The sequence below is a fragment of the Otolemur garnettii genome, unplaced genomic scaffold (assembly GCF_000181295.1).
Source record: "Otolemur garnettii isolate 467f Iridium unplaced genomic scaffold, OtoGar3 scaffold00092, whole genome shotgun sequence".
Classification (NCBI taxonomy): Eukaryota; Metazoa; Chordata; class Mammalia; order Primates; family Galagidae; genus Otolemur; species Otolemur garnettii.
In genome coordinates this window covers 6033165-6048899 of record NW_003852487.1, presented here as the reverse complement: position 1 = coordinate 6048899, position 15735 = coordinate 6033165, and the positions used below count along the sequence as shown (strand labels likewise).

The 15735-nt window shown below is 47.3% G+C and overlaps 1 pseudogene; it reads right to left on the bottom strand.

The window, feature by feature from the left end:
• Positions 1-207: 207 nt before the first annotated feature.
• LOC105887540 overlaps positions 208-15735 on the bottom strand; it is a 17736-nt pseudogene continuing 2208 nt past the window's right edge.

Sequence of the window (15735 nt, the reverse complement as noted above, 5' to 3'; positions counted from 1 at the left end):
TGCTAGGATTATAGGCATGAGCCACTGTGCCTGGCCAGACTTGAACATTTTTAGCATTGTTGATATGTATTCTTATTCTGAGTGTTTGAATCCCTCTGTCTTCAGTTCTTGAACCAGAGAACTTAATTCCTCCATTAGCATAGCTTTCATTCACTCCCCTTTCTGTTTGTGTTGACAAGGCACAGTCTTCCTCTAAGGTGGCATTCTCTAAGAGGACTCAATCTCTGCATAGTCCTTTTTAGCATTGCTAAGTTTCTCCTCAATCTGTATAGCCATGTCATCCATAAAGCTGGCTTCTAATGGACTACTCAAGTCTTCTAAAAAATAAGAGAACCACCAATAAGCCAAGGACAGAGCAACATATGCCTCTCCACCTGGAGGCTGTGGGATGTGAGGTGGACCTAGGTCATTCAGCAGCTGCTTCTTTAGCACCTTGCTCAGATCCTGAAGGGTAAGCCCAAAGCCAAGCTCCATAGAGGAAGCCACTGCAACCATCACAGGGCTCTGTCCAGCTGCCAGGAATCCACTGGCCACCCCAAACCCCCAGAAGCGCCAGCATTCTGCATGTGGCTGCCTGGACAGGTCTCCAATGAGGGGTTAAGGTTTCAGATAATAAAATATACTTATCTTCACTATTTTCTAATGATCTCACTTCTCTTAATTTTTTCTTTTTGTAATTGATATAAAATTGAAATATAAGGCTGGGTGCGGTAGCTTATACCTGTAATCCTAGCACTCTGGGAGGCCAGGCAAGTGCATCACCTGAACTCAGGAGTTTAAGACCAGCTTGAGCAAGAGTGAGACCCTGTGTCTACTAAAAATAAAAAAACTGGCTTGGTGCCCATAGCACAGTGGTTACAGTGCCAGCCACATGCACCAAGGAGGATGGGTTTGAACTCGGCCTGGGCCAGCTAAAAACAGCAGTGTCAACTGCAACAAAATAATAGCCGGGTATTGTGGTGGTCGCCTATAGTCCCAGCTAATTGGGGGCCTGAGGCAAGAGAATTGCTTAAGCCCAGGAACTTGAAGTTGCTGTGAGCTGTGACACCACAGCACTTTACTGAGGGGGACATAATGAGAGTCTGTCTCAAAAAAAAAAACAACTAGCTGGGCATTGTGGTGGGCACCTATAGTCTCACCTACTCAGGAAGCTGAGGAAAGAGGATCATTTGAGCCCAAGAGTTTGAGGTTGCTGTGAGCTATGATGCCATGGCACTCTACTGAGGGTGTCAGAGTGAGACTCTGTCTCAAAAAAAAAAAGAAAAAATTGAAATTCAGTAAAAGGTGCCATATTAACTGAATAATTTTTTAAATTATTAAAACTGTACTTTCCCTCCTCCTCAAAGTATCCAACAGTCCTATCAAGATAAGGATCATGTCCATCAACCTAGAAAATAGTCTCCTGCATCCTTCTGATCAATACCCACCTGCTCCCACGGTGTACATTCTGACCTGATTTCTATCATCACTCATCAGTTTGTCCAGTTCTTATATTTTATGAGAATGAAAAAAATCAGACTTTTTTTTTTGAGACAGAGTCTTACTATGTCACCCTTGGTAGAGTGCTGTGGCATCATAGCTCACCGCAACCTCAAACTCTTGGGCTTAAGCAGTTCTCTTGCCTCAGCCTCCCAAGTACCTGGGTATTTTTTGGTTGCAGTTGTCATTGTTTTAGCATGCCTGGGTGGGGCTTGAACCTGCTAGCCTTGGTGTGTGTGGCTGGCGCCCTACTCACTGAGCTGTGGGCGCCAAATCTCAAATGATGCTTTTGAGATTCCACCATGTTGTGTGAATCGGCAGTTCACTCTGCTTTTATCATTGAGTGGTTTGAAATTGAATGACCTTATCACAATTTCTGGATTATTTGTGTTTATTTCTGCCTGAAATGGGTGGGTTCTGTGTGATGTAGGAGGCAGTTTGCTCCCTCAGCTTCTGTAAGAGGGAGAGAGCCCACTATAGGGCCCGTAGGGCCACTCCTGATCCAGGAATTCCAGAATGTTTGCCTCCTTTTGCAGAAAAATTGCCAAACTCTTTCTTTCTTTCTTTCTTTTTTTGAGACAGAGCCTCAAGCTATTGCCCTGGGTAGAGTGCTGTCCGTCACAGCTCACAGCAACCTCCAACTCCTGAGCTCAAGTGATTCTCCTACCTCTGCCTCCTAAGTAGCTGGGACCACAGGTGCCCGCCACACCACCAGGGTATTTTTTGGTTGCAGCTGTCAATCTTTGGTGGGCCAGGTTGGATTCGAACCTGCCTGCTCAGGTATATGTGGCTGGCACCTTAGCCGCTTGAGCCACAGACACCAAGCCACACTCTTTCTTAAAAAAACAAAAACCAGGCTCGGTGCCTGTGGCTCATGCAGCTAAGGCGCCAGCTACATATACCTGAGCTGGCGGGTTTGAATCCAGCCCTGACCCGCCAAACAACAATGACAGCTGCAACCAAAAAGTAGCTGGGCAGTGTGGCGGGCACCTGTGGTCCCAGCTACTTGGGAGGTAGAGGCAACAGAATTGCTTGAGCCCAGGAGTTGGAGGTTGCTGTGAGCTGTGACGTCACAGCACTCTACCCAGGGCGACAGCTTGAGGCTCTGTCTCAAAAAAAACAAAAAACAAAAAACAACCATATAGCAATAAATAAAATCATGTTGAAAAATTACAATAACTACAAAAGCAAACAGCCATGCAGTTTGAAAACTATGCTGCGAAGACTGGCTTTTCAGTCATTAAATTACCTCTACACATTGGGTTTAAGCTATTGCTGAATTCATAATTTCTATGAGACTCAGCTTTGCTGAATGACTCAGATACATGAATGTTTTTCACAAGACGACTGTGCTGTCATTGTTTCTTATTTCACTTGTGCAGTTACAGGGAGATCTGGGTACTCTGGTGAAAAGGCAAAACATGTTTCTGCTATTAGTGCTGTTGGTTCTTGTCAATGTCCTCATTTACAAGTTGCCTCAAAGGCAACTCCCTTGGCTTTGCTGAGGAATGAATCTGAGCTGCATTAACCAGGTGGTACCCAGGGCCATGATCAGTGTGGGAGTGTGGCATTAGATCTCCCCAGGAGCTCCTTGCAAGCTTCTGAGATGATTGTGAGACATGCCTGGACCAGAGATCCCAACCACCAGACAGTGTGGCAGTCTAGACCCAGCAGAGGACAGAAAGGCTGTGGGAAGGCAGATTTCATATCACCCAGCACTTATCACCTGCCACACACTCATGTGCCTTACTCTATTTTGTCTGCACACCAATCTGGAGAAGAAGAGATTATTCTCACATCTTTTACAAAGGAGAAAGCAGCCACCAGGGAGGTGAAGTCCCTTTTCACAGGCTGTCAGATGGGAAGTCCTCTGAATGAGATGATATCCTCCAGTTACAGTACCAGGCAAGCTATCCCTGAGCTCATGGAACAGGAAGGCTCACAGCACCTAATCTGCTTGAATCAACCAAAAAGGTGCTGGGAGGAGTAGGGGAAGGAGAGGGAAGGCCATATTACCCGATTCCCAAGTGCAAACATTCACAGGTTCTCTTTGCCAGTCAGCCTCACCTGTTCGTGTGTGACCATGAGGACCAGAGCCGAGGTCTGAACAAGAGCATCCACCACTGCAGGGACCCAGGTCCTGTGATACACAGTGGCCTGATAGACAAACATAGCAATGTGTGCCTGGCCACAGTGGAGCTGCCAGGCAGCTGCCCCACAGCCGCAGGTGTTACGTGTTTCCTGGGCAGAGGACACCTGGGACTGAAATGGGCACCATCAGTGGGTGGCGAGCACAGACCTCCAGATGCTGCATGTGCATGAAGTATCCCTTGGCCCTCTGTCTCTTCCTGCCCATATGTAACACGCATGTGCTCTATAATTACCTTTCTACCTGAATATATCTGAACAGATCCTGCCTGTATTGTATAAACCCAAGCACACTCATCTTCTCCAATGTAATTGAATGTTCTCTAAGCCAAGTCTTATATCAGACTCACACAGCACTAGCGTGAGGGGCTAGGATAGCCTTGCTCTTTCTCACACCCCAGCCTAGTGTTCCCTCCATGGGCTCTCATGAGAGGAGGGAACTCAGAAGAGCAGTCCTGGGGTAGAGGTTGACCTTGAAAGATGACTTCAATTTCCTCTGGAGAAGGTGTCAGGGAAGAAATGTGAGGCTGAGAGGACAGTGTGGGCCAAGGAAGGAAGGAAACCAGAGTACTGGGAGAGACTGCTGTTGGCACACAAGGCAAGACCTCCAGGCCTGGGTGCTCAGCTGAAGACCTGGGGTTACCTTGTGCCAGGAATTATATGCTAGCTGCAGCAGCATGACCCCCAATAAGGCAGCTGCCGAGGAAAGCTGTGGCTTTGTAGACAGGACTGCAGGAAACAGGCAATGGATGAATCTGGGAATTCTGCAGATGGTGACTGTGGAGGATGCAGCTTCTTCCACAAAGCAGGCTGAGAAGGAGACTGCAGAGATACAATAAAGAGGAAGAAAGAACAGTGACCCAAGGATAGGTTTGTGGAGCATATAGATCTAAAGGAATGGAGGCCAAAAGGTCTTCCTGAAATCTAGCAAATTTTAGAAACTCTGAAATGCATGCAGAAGAAAAGGAGTCACTACCTCAAGGAAGACTAGATTCTTAGCAGTGAAGCCGCACCGCAGAGCTTCGCTCCCTCCTGCTTGTATCTGCCGTGGGGCTGATGTATTGTGTGAGTGAATATGTGATACCAATGAAGTCCAAGCATTGTCAGAAAAAAATTTGGCAACTGGCTCAGAAATCTTGAATTTGTACATAGAGACCTTGACTTTCTTTGGACTAAACATGGCCAAGAACAAAGCAAAATGTTGGCAATAAAAAAATGTTCAGTTTTCTGAATGCAGGCTATTTTAAACACTCCAAATTTCTCCTGAAAGACTGAGATAATTTCAAATAATGTTTATAATAGCAAGAATGATAATTACAACTTAAATTATAAATACTATATTTTCTTCAGGCAAAAGAAAGAGAATTTAATTAATTTGCCAGCAAATGAGGAGGTTGTCAGACTCCCATCTTCAGGTACCAATGTCCTGCTTCTAAGCAGAAATACAGAGCTTTTAAAGGATTCTGATTAATCCCATCTCTGGCTAATATTGTTTTATTTATGAAAACAAAATTAGCTTTAAATATTTTATTAATAGAATTTTAATTTTTGTCACATTTCCCAGCAAAATAAGTGCATTTTTCTTCATTTGTATTCTGTCAGAAGAAAACTCTTGGCTGACTTGGTCAAAACTGTAAGTTTTCCTGTGGGGTCTGTCTCCCAGCCACTTCGGCAGGGTCCACTTTCCCTTCTCTGACTCTCAGCGAGTTTGGAAGCAGGGACTTAGAGCTTGCCCGTTGACAAATGTCTTTTTCTTCAGTTCGTTGTGTAAGGGTTTATGATCCCTTGTTGCAATTGACTTGTCTCATGTAAATTAATGAATTATGGTTAACTAATAGCCATATTTTTAATATTCTGAACTTTTCAGGAAATGATAATTTTCCTTCCTAAAAAGTAGGAAGGATAGTGAGACTACGCTTTTTCTTATCCCAAGAAGTGCGTAGTATCTTTGCAATGCCAGGGCAAGGCAAATCTCAGCCAATATGAAATGACAAAATTACCCGTTCAAAATTCTTGATTATATTCACTTTGTATTTTCTTCACACTTCTTCAAAGAAGCTTAATAGGAATTGCCTTAGTCCAGGTTCTCCAGAGAAACAGAAGAGAAAGGGAGAGATTTTGAGGATTGGCTTGTGAGATTATGGAAGATGGCAAGTCTCAGGTCTACAGGGCAGGTCAGCTAACCAGGGACCCAGGGAAGAGTTGGTGGACCCAGCTCAGTCTCTAGCTATCTATTGGCAGAATTCCCTCTTTTTTTCTGAAGGTCTCCAATTAATTGGATGAGGCTCACCCACACTATGGAGAGTAATCTGCTTTACTCAAACTATGATGGTTTAAACATTAATTACATCTCTGCCTGCCAAGCACAGGCAAGGAAGATGAGGGGACCTCTCTGTCACAGCCCCCGTCAGCCCCTCCAAGGACATAGGGGCATGCCACACTGCCCTCTCGTCCTTCTGCAAGGCAGGATGGACACTGCTGCTGGACACAGGCTCCTGATCCACTCCTTCAGGATAGTCTGCATTAGCTTCACACGGGACCAGGCAGAATGCGAAGCTGAGCCCTGACTCAGAGAAAGAACACTCTGCTAAGTTTAGTGCTGCGGGGAGGACAGATAATTATCGCACAGGCAGCGCAATCAATTTTCTGTGTGTGAAGTTTACAAACAAAATCTCTCTTTGTGAAGACAGATTAGCATTGGAAACACCTTCTACATCAGTCTGTATAAATGGTTTGTCTCTGCAATTCATCTCTCTATTTACAACAGCATAAATGTTTCTTGTCTCAGAAATCTGAGCGGGATGTTGTCTTCAGGTAACTAGCCCGGGCTCCAGCTTGCGCCAGCAGAGGGAAAGTCACGATGAAAGAGCTGATTTCAGAGAACAAACCAACAGGCAGCCATGGTGAGTGGAGCAACCCAGGGGCCGCCTCAGCAGCTCCAGGTCCTAGAGCTGCAGGCCCCTTTGTCAGAGGAGTCACCTCCCTGAGGCTCTGCGAACCTCTCTACCATGTCCATGAAAGCTCCTTAGCCTCTGTCTTGGGAACCTCTGAATCCCTACCTTGATAAGTTAATAAAATGAGCCAAAGATGGCAAAAATCAGTGAAAAAACCGGCCTGTGTTAGCGAAAGTAAGAAGGGGAAAGCTAATGTGATGGACTTCTAACTGCAAGTCCTATAAAGTAAGATTAAAGAGAAAACACTGGGCAGCACCTGTGGCTCAAAGGAGTAGGGCGCCGGTCCCATATCCTGGAGGTGGCAGGTTCAAACCCAGCCCCGGCCAAAAACTGCAAAAAAAAAAAAAGGAGAAAACCCTGCCCTGCCAGGCTCCTATTCCTCCCCTGCTCAGTGCCCAGAGACAGAGAAACTGGGTACGCACCTCAACTTTTACTTCCTTTATGGATCCAGGGTGAGTTTTGGAAGCAGGAACCTTGGAGAACCAGTGAAAGGAGAGCCGCCTGCCTCAGAAGTGGGCTGCTCTGGTGGGGAAAGACCTCTAGGGCCAGTCAGGCCACAGCAGGCCCTAAGTGGGGAGGCAGAGCCCGAGGATTCTTCAGGACTCTCCACACTTTCCCATGGCCCAAGGTGCAGAAAAATGTTTCAGCTTCTGAGAGGAGAAAGTCCAGAAGTCTCTAGGCCAACCTGGAGCTGACAGACGCCTAAGGGCCTGCGAAACACACACACCATCTGCAAGAGTTAGGGGGTTATCTAGAAACAAAACCAGTCAAGGATCAGATCACCATTGCTTCGCTCACACAGAAAAACAAGATATGAGCTTGAATTTCATAAAACAGAGTCTTAAAGCTGCAAAGACGGCATCTGATAGAAAGGGAGAGGAAAGCTTTAAGGAAGCAATGAGAGAACCAGCATTGTCCGCAAAGATACCCTGGGCACTGGCCTGCTGAGCCATGCCCACCCCTGGCCTTTGGGTAGGAGGTTCTGCATCAGATTCTATTCTCCTTCCCCAACCTGCTTACTACTGTTTATTACTGAGACCTCACATAGCTGCTCCCTGTAGCCTGCCCAGAGACAGTGTAGCACCTTTGCTCCATCTTGCTAGATTATAAAGCCTATCTTCAGGCTGGGCGCAGTGGCTCATGCCTGTAATTCTAACACTCCAGGAGGCTGAGGTGCTTAAGCTTAGGAGTTCAAGCAAGAGTGAGACCTCATCTCTAAAAAAAAAAAAAATTGCCAGAGGTGGTGCCTGTGGCTCAAAGGAGTAGGGCACCAACCCCATATGCCGGAGGTGGTGGGTTCAAACCCAGCCCCTGGCCAAAAGTGGAAAAAAAAAAATTGCCAGGCATTTAGTGGACGCCTATAGTCCCAGCTACACAGGAGACTGAGGCAAGAAGTTTGCTTGAGCCCAAGAGTTTGAGGTGGTTGTAAGCTATGATGCCATGGTACTCTATGGAGAGTAACAAAGGGATATTCTGTCTCCAAAATAAAAATAAATAAATAAATAAATAAATCCTGTCTGCAGAGGCAGAGGGGAGAGGCTACCATGTCATCCTCTCTTTGGGAGTGATCTGTTGGGTGTTCCTAGTCTGCCACAAACTAGGATAAGGCAGAGGCCCTGTACCTTTCTGTCTGGATGCCTAAGGGCTTCCTGACCTCCTGCCCTCCTCACCCGTGACCCACAACCCTCTCTGTACTCTATCCTCATCTTAGGGTGTAGAACATGCTCTTTTCACTATTGTGTCCCCCACACATCCACACAGAGCAGATGACAGCTACTAAGGCAGATGGAAAATTTCTGATTTTTGATGTCCCTTTAGGGGTTCTTGCACACAAAATATGTAGACACAAACTAATTGATGAGTAAAAACAAATGAAGGGTGAGGATGTAACAGTGACCCAGACCTAAAAAGTGGGTGAGGGTGCTGTGGACTCAGATTTTACTCTGTAGCCCACGTGCAAGCTGGACGTGACAGACTTCTTTTCAGAAGCCCTGGTTTTCTTTATTTTATTATTATTTTTTTAGACAGAGTTTCATTATGTCGCCCTTGGTAGAGTGCCGTGGCATCACAGCTCACAGCAACCTCCAACTCTTGGGCTTAAGTGATTCTCTTGCCTCAGCCTCCCAAGTAGCTGGGACTATAGGTGCCTGCCACAACACCCAGCTATTTTTTTTTTTTACAGTTTAATGTATTTTAATAGCCAACTTATAGGAACAGCACAGGAGACAGACAACATAAAAAACATGTACTTGCATGTAGGACAACTTAGTTAGAGAAGTATAGTGAGTGGATGGAATCTACTGTATGATAAAAATGCTGCAAACACCATAGTTGCCGTCAATAAGAAATTTACTTGTTTTTAAAAAATCCAAATGCTGGCATTGTCCAGAAAAATTTGACAGGTTTATTTATAATTGTTATAAAGTTGAACTGCTGAAACTTGTTCACTGAAACATTTTGACTCACTTTAATGCTGCACATCCCCGCATTTTATATTAAAAATTCGCACACACATGAAAATGGAAAAGCTGCCAATACCTGATTTCTGTCCCCTATTTTTCCAGTCACAATCATATACTTAAGTATCTTTTGACCCCATTGGGGGGAAAAATCTAACGTTCAGAACTACCAATAACAGGAAGAAGAGAATTTTCTTTTTTTTTTTTGATAATGAAATGTTTTCCCATCACAGTGGACTCTTAGGCATGTTCTCCACGTATGCGGCGTGCTAGCTGGATGTCTTTTGGCATAATTGTTACATGTTTGGTATGGATAGCACACAGGCTGGTGTCTTCAAAAAGGCCAACCAGATAGGCCTCACTTGCCTCCTGCAAAGCACCAATAGCTGTGCTCTGGAAGCACAGATCTGTCTTAAAGTCCTGAGCAACTTCTTGCACCAGACATTGGAAAGGAAGTTTGCGAATCAGAATTTCAGGGGACTTCTGGTAACGTCTTATTTCACCGAGTGCCACAGTACCAGGCTGGAGCGATGAGGTTTCTTCAACCCTCCAGTAGAGGGTTGCGAGCAGCTTTTGTAGCCAGCTGCTTCCTGGGTGCTTTACCTCAGGTGGATTTGTGGGCACTCTGCTTTGTACGAGCCATGGTATAAAGACCTCCTTACTTATCCCCCTTCTCCTTTGGCTGGAGCTCGGCGAGCTAGAGCTGGCAGCTGCGAACACCCACTCGGCTGTTTTTTTATTGCAGTTGTTGTTGTTGTTTCTTAGCTGGCCTGGGCTGGATTGGAACCCTCTACCCTCGTTGTACGTGGCTGGCGCCATAACCACTATGCTACAGGCACCGAGCCAGCCCTGGTTTTTTTGTCTCTGACACTAAGCCCACAGTAGTCCATGGTAGTATTTTGAGGAATGCTAATAATTGTTCTATTTAAAATTAAAAAAAAAATTGTAATCAGGAAAGCTTGTGAAACCCTGGGTAAAGAGGATTTATTACTGCAAAAATTTTCTGAGTCTTTCCTGTGCATGAATCTCCAAGGTGGGGTAAAGTAGGATGGCTGCCCCATTTATTTGTCAGCTGAACTCTTTTCTGTGGAGCAGCCAGTGTTCTATCCAGGGCCCTCTGGAAAGGTAATGTCCCAGGGTCCTTCCACAGCACACCTCTAAAGGCAGGCACAAACACATCTCATCTTTCTGTGTTTCCAGCACCTAGGACAGGTCTGAGACTTGCTTGTTACCTGCGAGGTAGGAATGGGAGAAATGAATTCAGTTACACAAAGAGTTGGATTTGGCACCTTCCACACTTGACTCAGGACTGAAAGAGAGGAGTAACTTGGGGATATTTCCTGGTCTTGAGACCTGGGCAGTAAAGAGAAGCCAGCTTGAGAGTCTAGGGGTGTCATTTGTCTCTCAGTGTCTGCCCTGGGTGTTCTTGGGGTGTGTGTCCTGCGCATCCCAAACCATGAAGAAATGGGCCATGAAGCTGACTGGCCCCACTTTGAGAAAGTCAGTGGAGACCTGATGTTCTGAGGCTGTTCGTTGAGAATGTCAGGGCAGAAGTGGTGGGATTTCCCCACAGGCGTCACTTGAAGGTGTTCCTATCTGTATGAAGGCATTCCCTAGAAAACCCTTAAGATGGAGCCAGACACCAGGAAGGGCAACCCAGGGTGGCAGGGCTGGTGTAGAGGGGTTGTCCCCAAATTGAAAGGACTGTGATGGGGGATGCTCTTGGGAGACGTGGCCCCTCAGCCCCCTCACTTGAGCTTGTCTGGACGGGGCCAGCTGCCTCCCAAGCACCAGTTTTGGTAGCCTCCAACAGGGCCAAACTGTGGAAGGAAGATGCCCAGCAGAGCTCCCAGACAGCATCCATCCCTTCCCCAGACCCTGGGTTACTGTGGCTGAGATAAGTGCAGACCATTCATTAAATCCATGCCCATCTGGCATGGTTGTAAGAGTGTTATCTCACAGGGTGCTGTTCTGGGGGAAGTGAGGTACTTTCCTGAGCTTCTAGTAAGAATGAGCCTTGTTGGGGTGAAATGCACAGTCATCTGTGCTGAGGTCTGCTGCTGTCAACCCACAGCCAGGACAAGTTAAGGGCTGTCAGAGAGAAGGAGAATATAAAGCACACACTGAGTGCACATAGGATCCCTCAACCCTCACAGCCGCTGAGCAAAGAAACCAGCCCCAGAGCTGTCCAGCAGGGGTCCCCTGACTACTGAGGCTCTACCCTTGGCACTGCACTAAAAGCTACCCACTGTGGTCAGAGAGCTGCTCACAGGGCATCCTTAGCACCTAGGAGGGCCCCCAGTGGTCCTGTGGCATTTTCCCTGATATGGTAGGTCTCAAACTCCCTGGAAAGTTCCATGGGAAGGAGCTCTGGGCCTTTGTACAGACCTTACTTTACTTCCAGACCCATGCTATGGAGTATTCAGACCATCTGCCCAGCACATACTCCTGAGGAGTCCAGACCCCTCACTAAATACCTGTGCTTTGCTGTACAGCCTGTGACCTCCTAGCATCTGTGACTCAGCCCAGCACTGCCTCTTCTAGGAAGCTCTCTTTACCTTCTCCAGTAGCATTCTCCTATCTTCCCCAGGCAGAGATTGGGCCAGAGAGCACAAGCCCCAGCAGGCGGGGTCTAAGCCTGCAGTAGGCCAGCCCCTGTGTCTAGGGCACCATCACTCACTCACTTATTCACTCTTTCATTCTTTTGGCCTGTGTTAACTGAGAGCTCCCATATGCCAGGCCCTGGGTGAAGCACTGGATACATAGAAGCAAACGATGCCAGTGCCAGTGGTGCTCAGTCATAGCATGTATTAGCAATGTTCTAAGTCTAGGAGACTTCACGTCAGCGCACTCATGAACATGCAGCTGAGCTCCCGCAGCGGCCCCACAGGTAGGCACTACGCTTCCCCATCTGACTTGCCTAAGGTGATTTGCTAATCAGTACCTGAAGAGCTGGGGTTTCTGACCTCATGGGGCTCATGTTCTACAGGGAAAATAAATAGAGCATGAGAAATAAAAACTGGAAATGAGGAAAATAAACTAGAATGAGAGGACATTCTAGGGCTCTAGGAAGTTGCAGATAGGAAGGTCGTGGTGGTGATAGGCAAACCAGGACCAGAGTCACGGAAGCCCATGCTACAGTCCTGTGGGGCGTGCAGCAGTGCCCAGGTCAGAGGGCGCCAGGCTGCATATATCAAAGGGGTTAGCTGTCAGCCCCACAGACATGAGGAGCAGGGTAGGGAGTACCCTGAAAGAGGAAACTAAGAGCAGGATAGACCCACACAGGAGGGGCCCACGCATGGCCAGTATCTCTGTCATGGACCACCCTCTGCTGAGTTTCTTTGACCACATGAAGTCCATGAGCCTTTCTGGCCAAAGCCATGTTCAGAAACCCCACAGGGCGCTATACCCTTCACTCTGCTGTTCTAATTTAACAAGCTGACCACAGGAGGGAGAAATTTCATGGAGAGACAACTGATGTCAGGAAGCCAGCCCCGCAGAGAGGAGTTGCGTGAGAGAGGAAGTGGTCCCTGGCCAGTCCCTAGGACAGGTTCTGAGGTAAAAGTGAAGGTGCTCGGAGCAGGCCAGTGTGTACAAAGATGGCTGAAGGGTGTGGTTTGAAAGGGAAAGCTTTGGATCTTGGCCATCTTTCCCTAGGCCTCCAAAGTTAAGGTTGACACATGTTTTTCCTTTTGGCTGATACCTTCCATCTATCTTTCTTTCTTTCTTTTTCCTCTTTTTTACTTTTTTTGAGACAGAGTCTTACTCTGTCACCCTGGGTAGAGTATTGTGGTGTCATCATACCTTATAGCAACCTCAAACTCCTGAGCTCAAGCAATCCTCTTGCCTTAGCTTCTCAGAGTGCTAGGATTATGGGTGTGTGTGGCTGCACCAGGCCCCACCTGTATTTCTGATTTGAAAATATCTGACCCCTCTGTGGCTGTACTAGCGATTCTTGTCACTGTCATCCACAAAAAATCAGATCTGATTTTTTCCCCCAGATGTTGTTACTGGGTCTCTTTGCCATAAAATCTGCACATCTGGGGCTTGTGGCTACTTCAGTAGCAAGGCCCAGGAGGCTGTTTACTCTTTGCCGTGATATCTATGTCCCAGGTCCTCACTAGAGACTAGTCTCCTGAGAGGTGGACAAGACCCAGCCTGGCCTCCAGGGCACAGTGTGGAGGAAGAAGAGAAGCCTCAGAAAATCACCTTCTATCCTAAGTGACCACACACTGCTTGTTGGCAGTTTATCAATGCCTGTCTGAGTCTACAAAGGAGGGCTTCTGGTGGAAGACAGCATCCCAGCTATGAGTAAGGGACAATTATTATTACAAAAGTGGCCATAAGGGATCATGAGTAGGTCAGGGCCAAAGGGGAGGGACTCAGGCACTTCTGATCCCAGAATCTCTGTGACTGTGTGCAAGGCTGTGGAGGAACCTGGCAGTTCTTCCTTCCAGCACTGCAAGGCCTGCGGACCTAAGTGCTCTTTATAAACCATGAGTATGGTGGGAGGGAGGGGACTCTGGTCACCTGGGGGTGACTGCCACACAGAAAAGCCATCATAGAGGCACCAAAACAAGCCTCCACCTCCACAGCCTCAGTGTCTTCCTGGGAATGAGGGTTTGTGGTCCTGTAGCCTGCTAAAATCTGATGGAATGTTACCCACAGTAGGCTATTCATTTGCAGAATAAATAAAAAGAAATATGCTTTGTGCATATTTTATACAGAAGACAATAGCAATAATGCTTCAATTAGTGTGTTGGAGATGCCAGGTTGATTGTAAATGAAATGGAGCTGGGATCCAAGCTCTGCACCATAATTGCACTAAGTCTTCTGAATAGAAATTACTTTATCAAAGTTGTGATTTAGAGAAAAGAAGTCGCTAATGTTTTCTGGAATGGAGAAGGTTGCTTTGTCACCTCTTCATAGATTTGTTGCAAATGTATGCCAGGTGACCTGCCAGATCATAACATGGCATGACTCACTTCCCTGGTGAGGGAGAGTGTGATTCTAAAGTTGCCTTCCGTGGTCCTGACAGGGTCACTTATCTCTGAACAGGATGACTGGGTCCAGATGGCTGACCCTGAGGGCTCCAGCAGCAGTGTGCCAGGCTATATATGCAGTGGTGACAGTAGGTTCCTACCTCAGGGACTCAAGGGTCCCTTGCCCCTATGGAAGGACCCATGGCAGCTTTCCTTTTGCTCTGTCCAGAGCTGCTTTCTGGACAGTGTCATTGAAGGACCTATCGTTGGGTCAAAGCTGGTGAATCACCACTGTCCCTCTGACCCCTTATCCATTTCCACCAAACACAAGAGATGTGAAGGGCTCATTGTACAGATGGGGAAACTGAGGTCCTGAGAGGAGAAGGGATGTGCTGAGGCCCTCCGAGAGTTAAGTTAAGCCTGGATCTCTGGTCTCTGTTCTCTGACCCTGCTTTAGGGGCATAGGTTGGGGCCAACTTAACTCAGCACAGACTGACCCTGTGGATGTACAGCCTGAAAGCAGGGCATGTGAGGCCGAGGAGGTGATCCTGATCCCCTAGTCCCCTCTGGGTCAGTGTCCCCCAGCCCTGTGTGCAGGGCCAGTGCTGACTGCTGTCCCATGGTGCTGGGCATGCCCTCCTCAGTGAGCAATCAGCTGTGTGCCAGCTTCCCACGCTTACTGCCATAGCCCTGAGGAAGGGGGGGTGTCCCTGTTGCTGTGAGTCCACCTTCTTCCCTGGGATAAATGACCCTGGGTCAGGGGGCAAGGCCAGGGACACCTGGATGAGAACAGCTCCATGCACACAGGCCATGGGAGTGGGCTCACTGCTCAGGCAACAACGCGTCTCCAGGCCCCAAATACAGATTCCTATGGGAAGGCGCTTCCTGTAGGGGAAGATGGTGGTCCAGCATGGCAGTGTGAGTGAGTGTGAGTGTGCCAGTGGGGGTGTGTGTGTGATGCAAGTGTGTGAGTTTGTGAGTATATGCAATTGTGAGTCTAAGTGTGTGTGACTCTGTGGGGATGTGAGAGTGTATGCAAGTCTGGGTGTATGTGTGACTGTGTGGGTGTGAGTGTGTATGTGTATAAGTGTATGAGTTTGTGAGTGTGTGTATGTGTGAATGTGTGTGACTTAGTGTGAGTGTACGAGTCCACGAGTGTGTGTATGATTCTGACTGTGTGTATTGTTGGTGTGTGGATGTGTGACTGAGTGTGGGTATGTAAGAATGTGTCCAAATGTGTATGATAGAGGATGTGTGCGTCTGAGTGTATGCTAGTGTGAATCTGTGGAGTGTGAGTCTGCGTGAGTCTGAGTATGTGTATGTGCAAGTGTGTGTCTGTGGGAATCTGTGAGTGTGAATCTGAGTATGTATAACTGTGAGTATGGTGTGTGTGTGAACACATGAGGCTATGAGCGTATGTCTGAGTGTGTGTGTCGAGTGGGGGACCTTAGTGAACACGCAGGGGACCCTGGCAGGCTAGCATCTTCTGGGCTTTTCAGATATTTTGCTATGGTGAAAGTCCAGATCCTATTGTGAGAAGCACCAGAAATAACTGTATAAATTCTAAGACACATCCTAGTTCTCTCTTTTTTTTTTTTTTTTTGAGACAGAGCTTCAAGCTGTCCCCCTGGGTAGAGTGCCGTGGCATTACAGCTCACAGCAACCTCCAACTCCTGGGCTCAAGCGAGTCTCTTGCCTCCGCCTCCCAAGTAG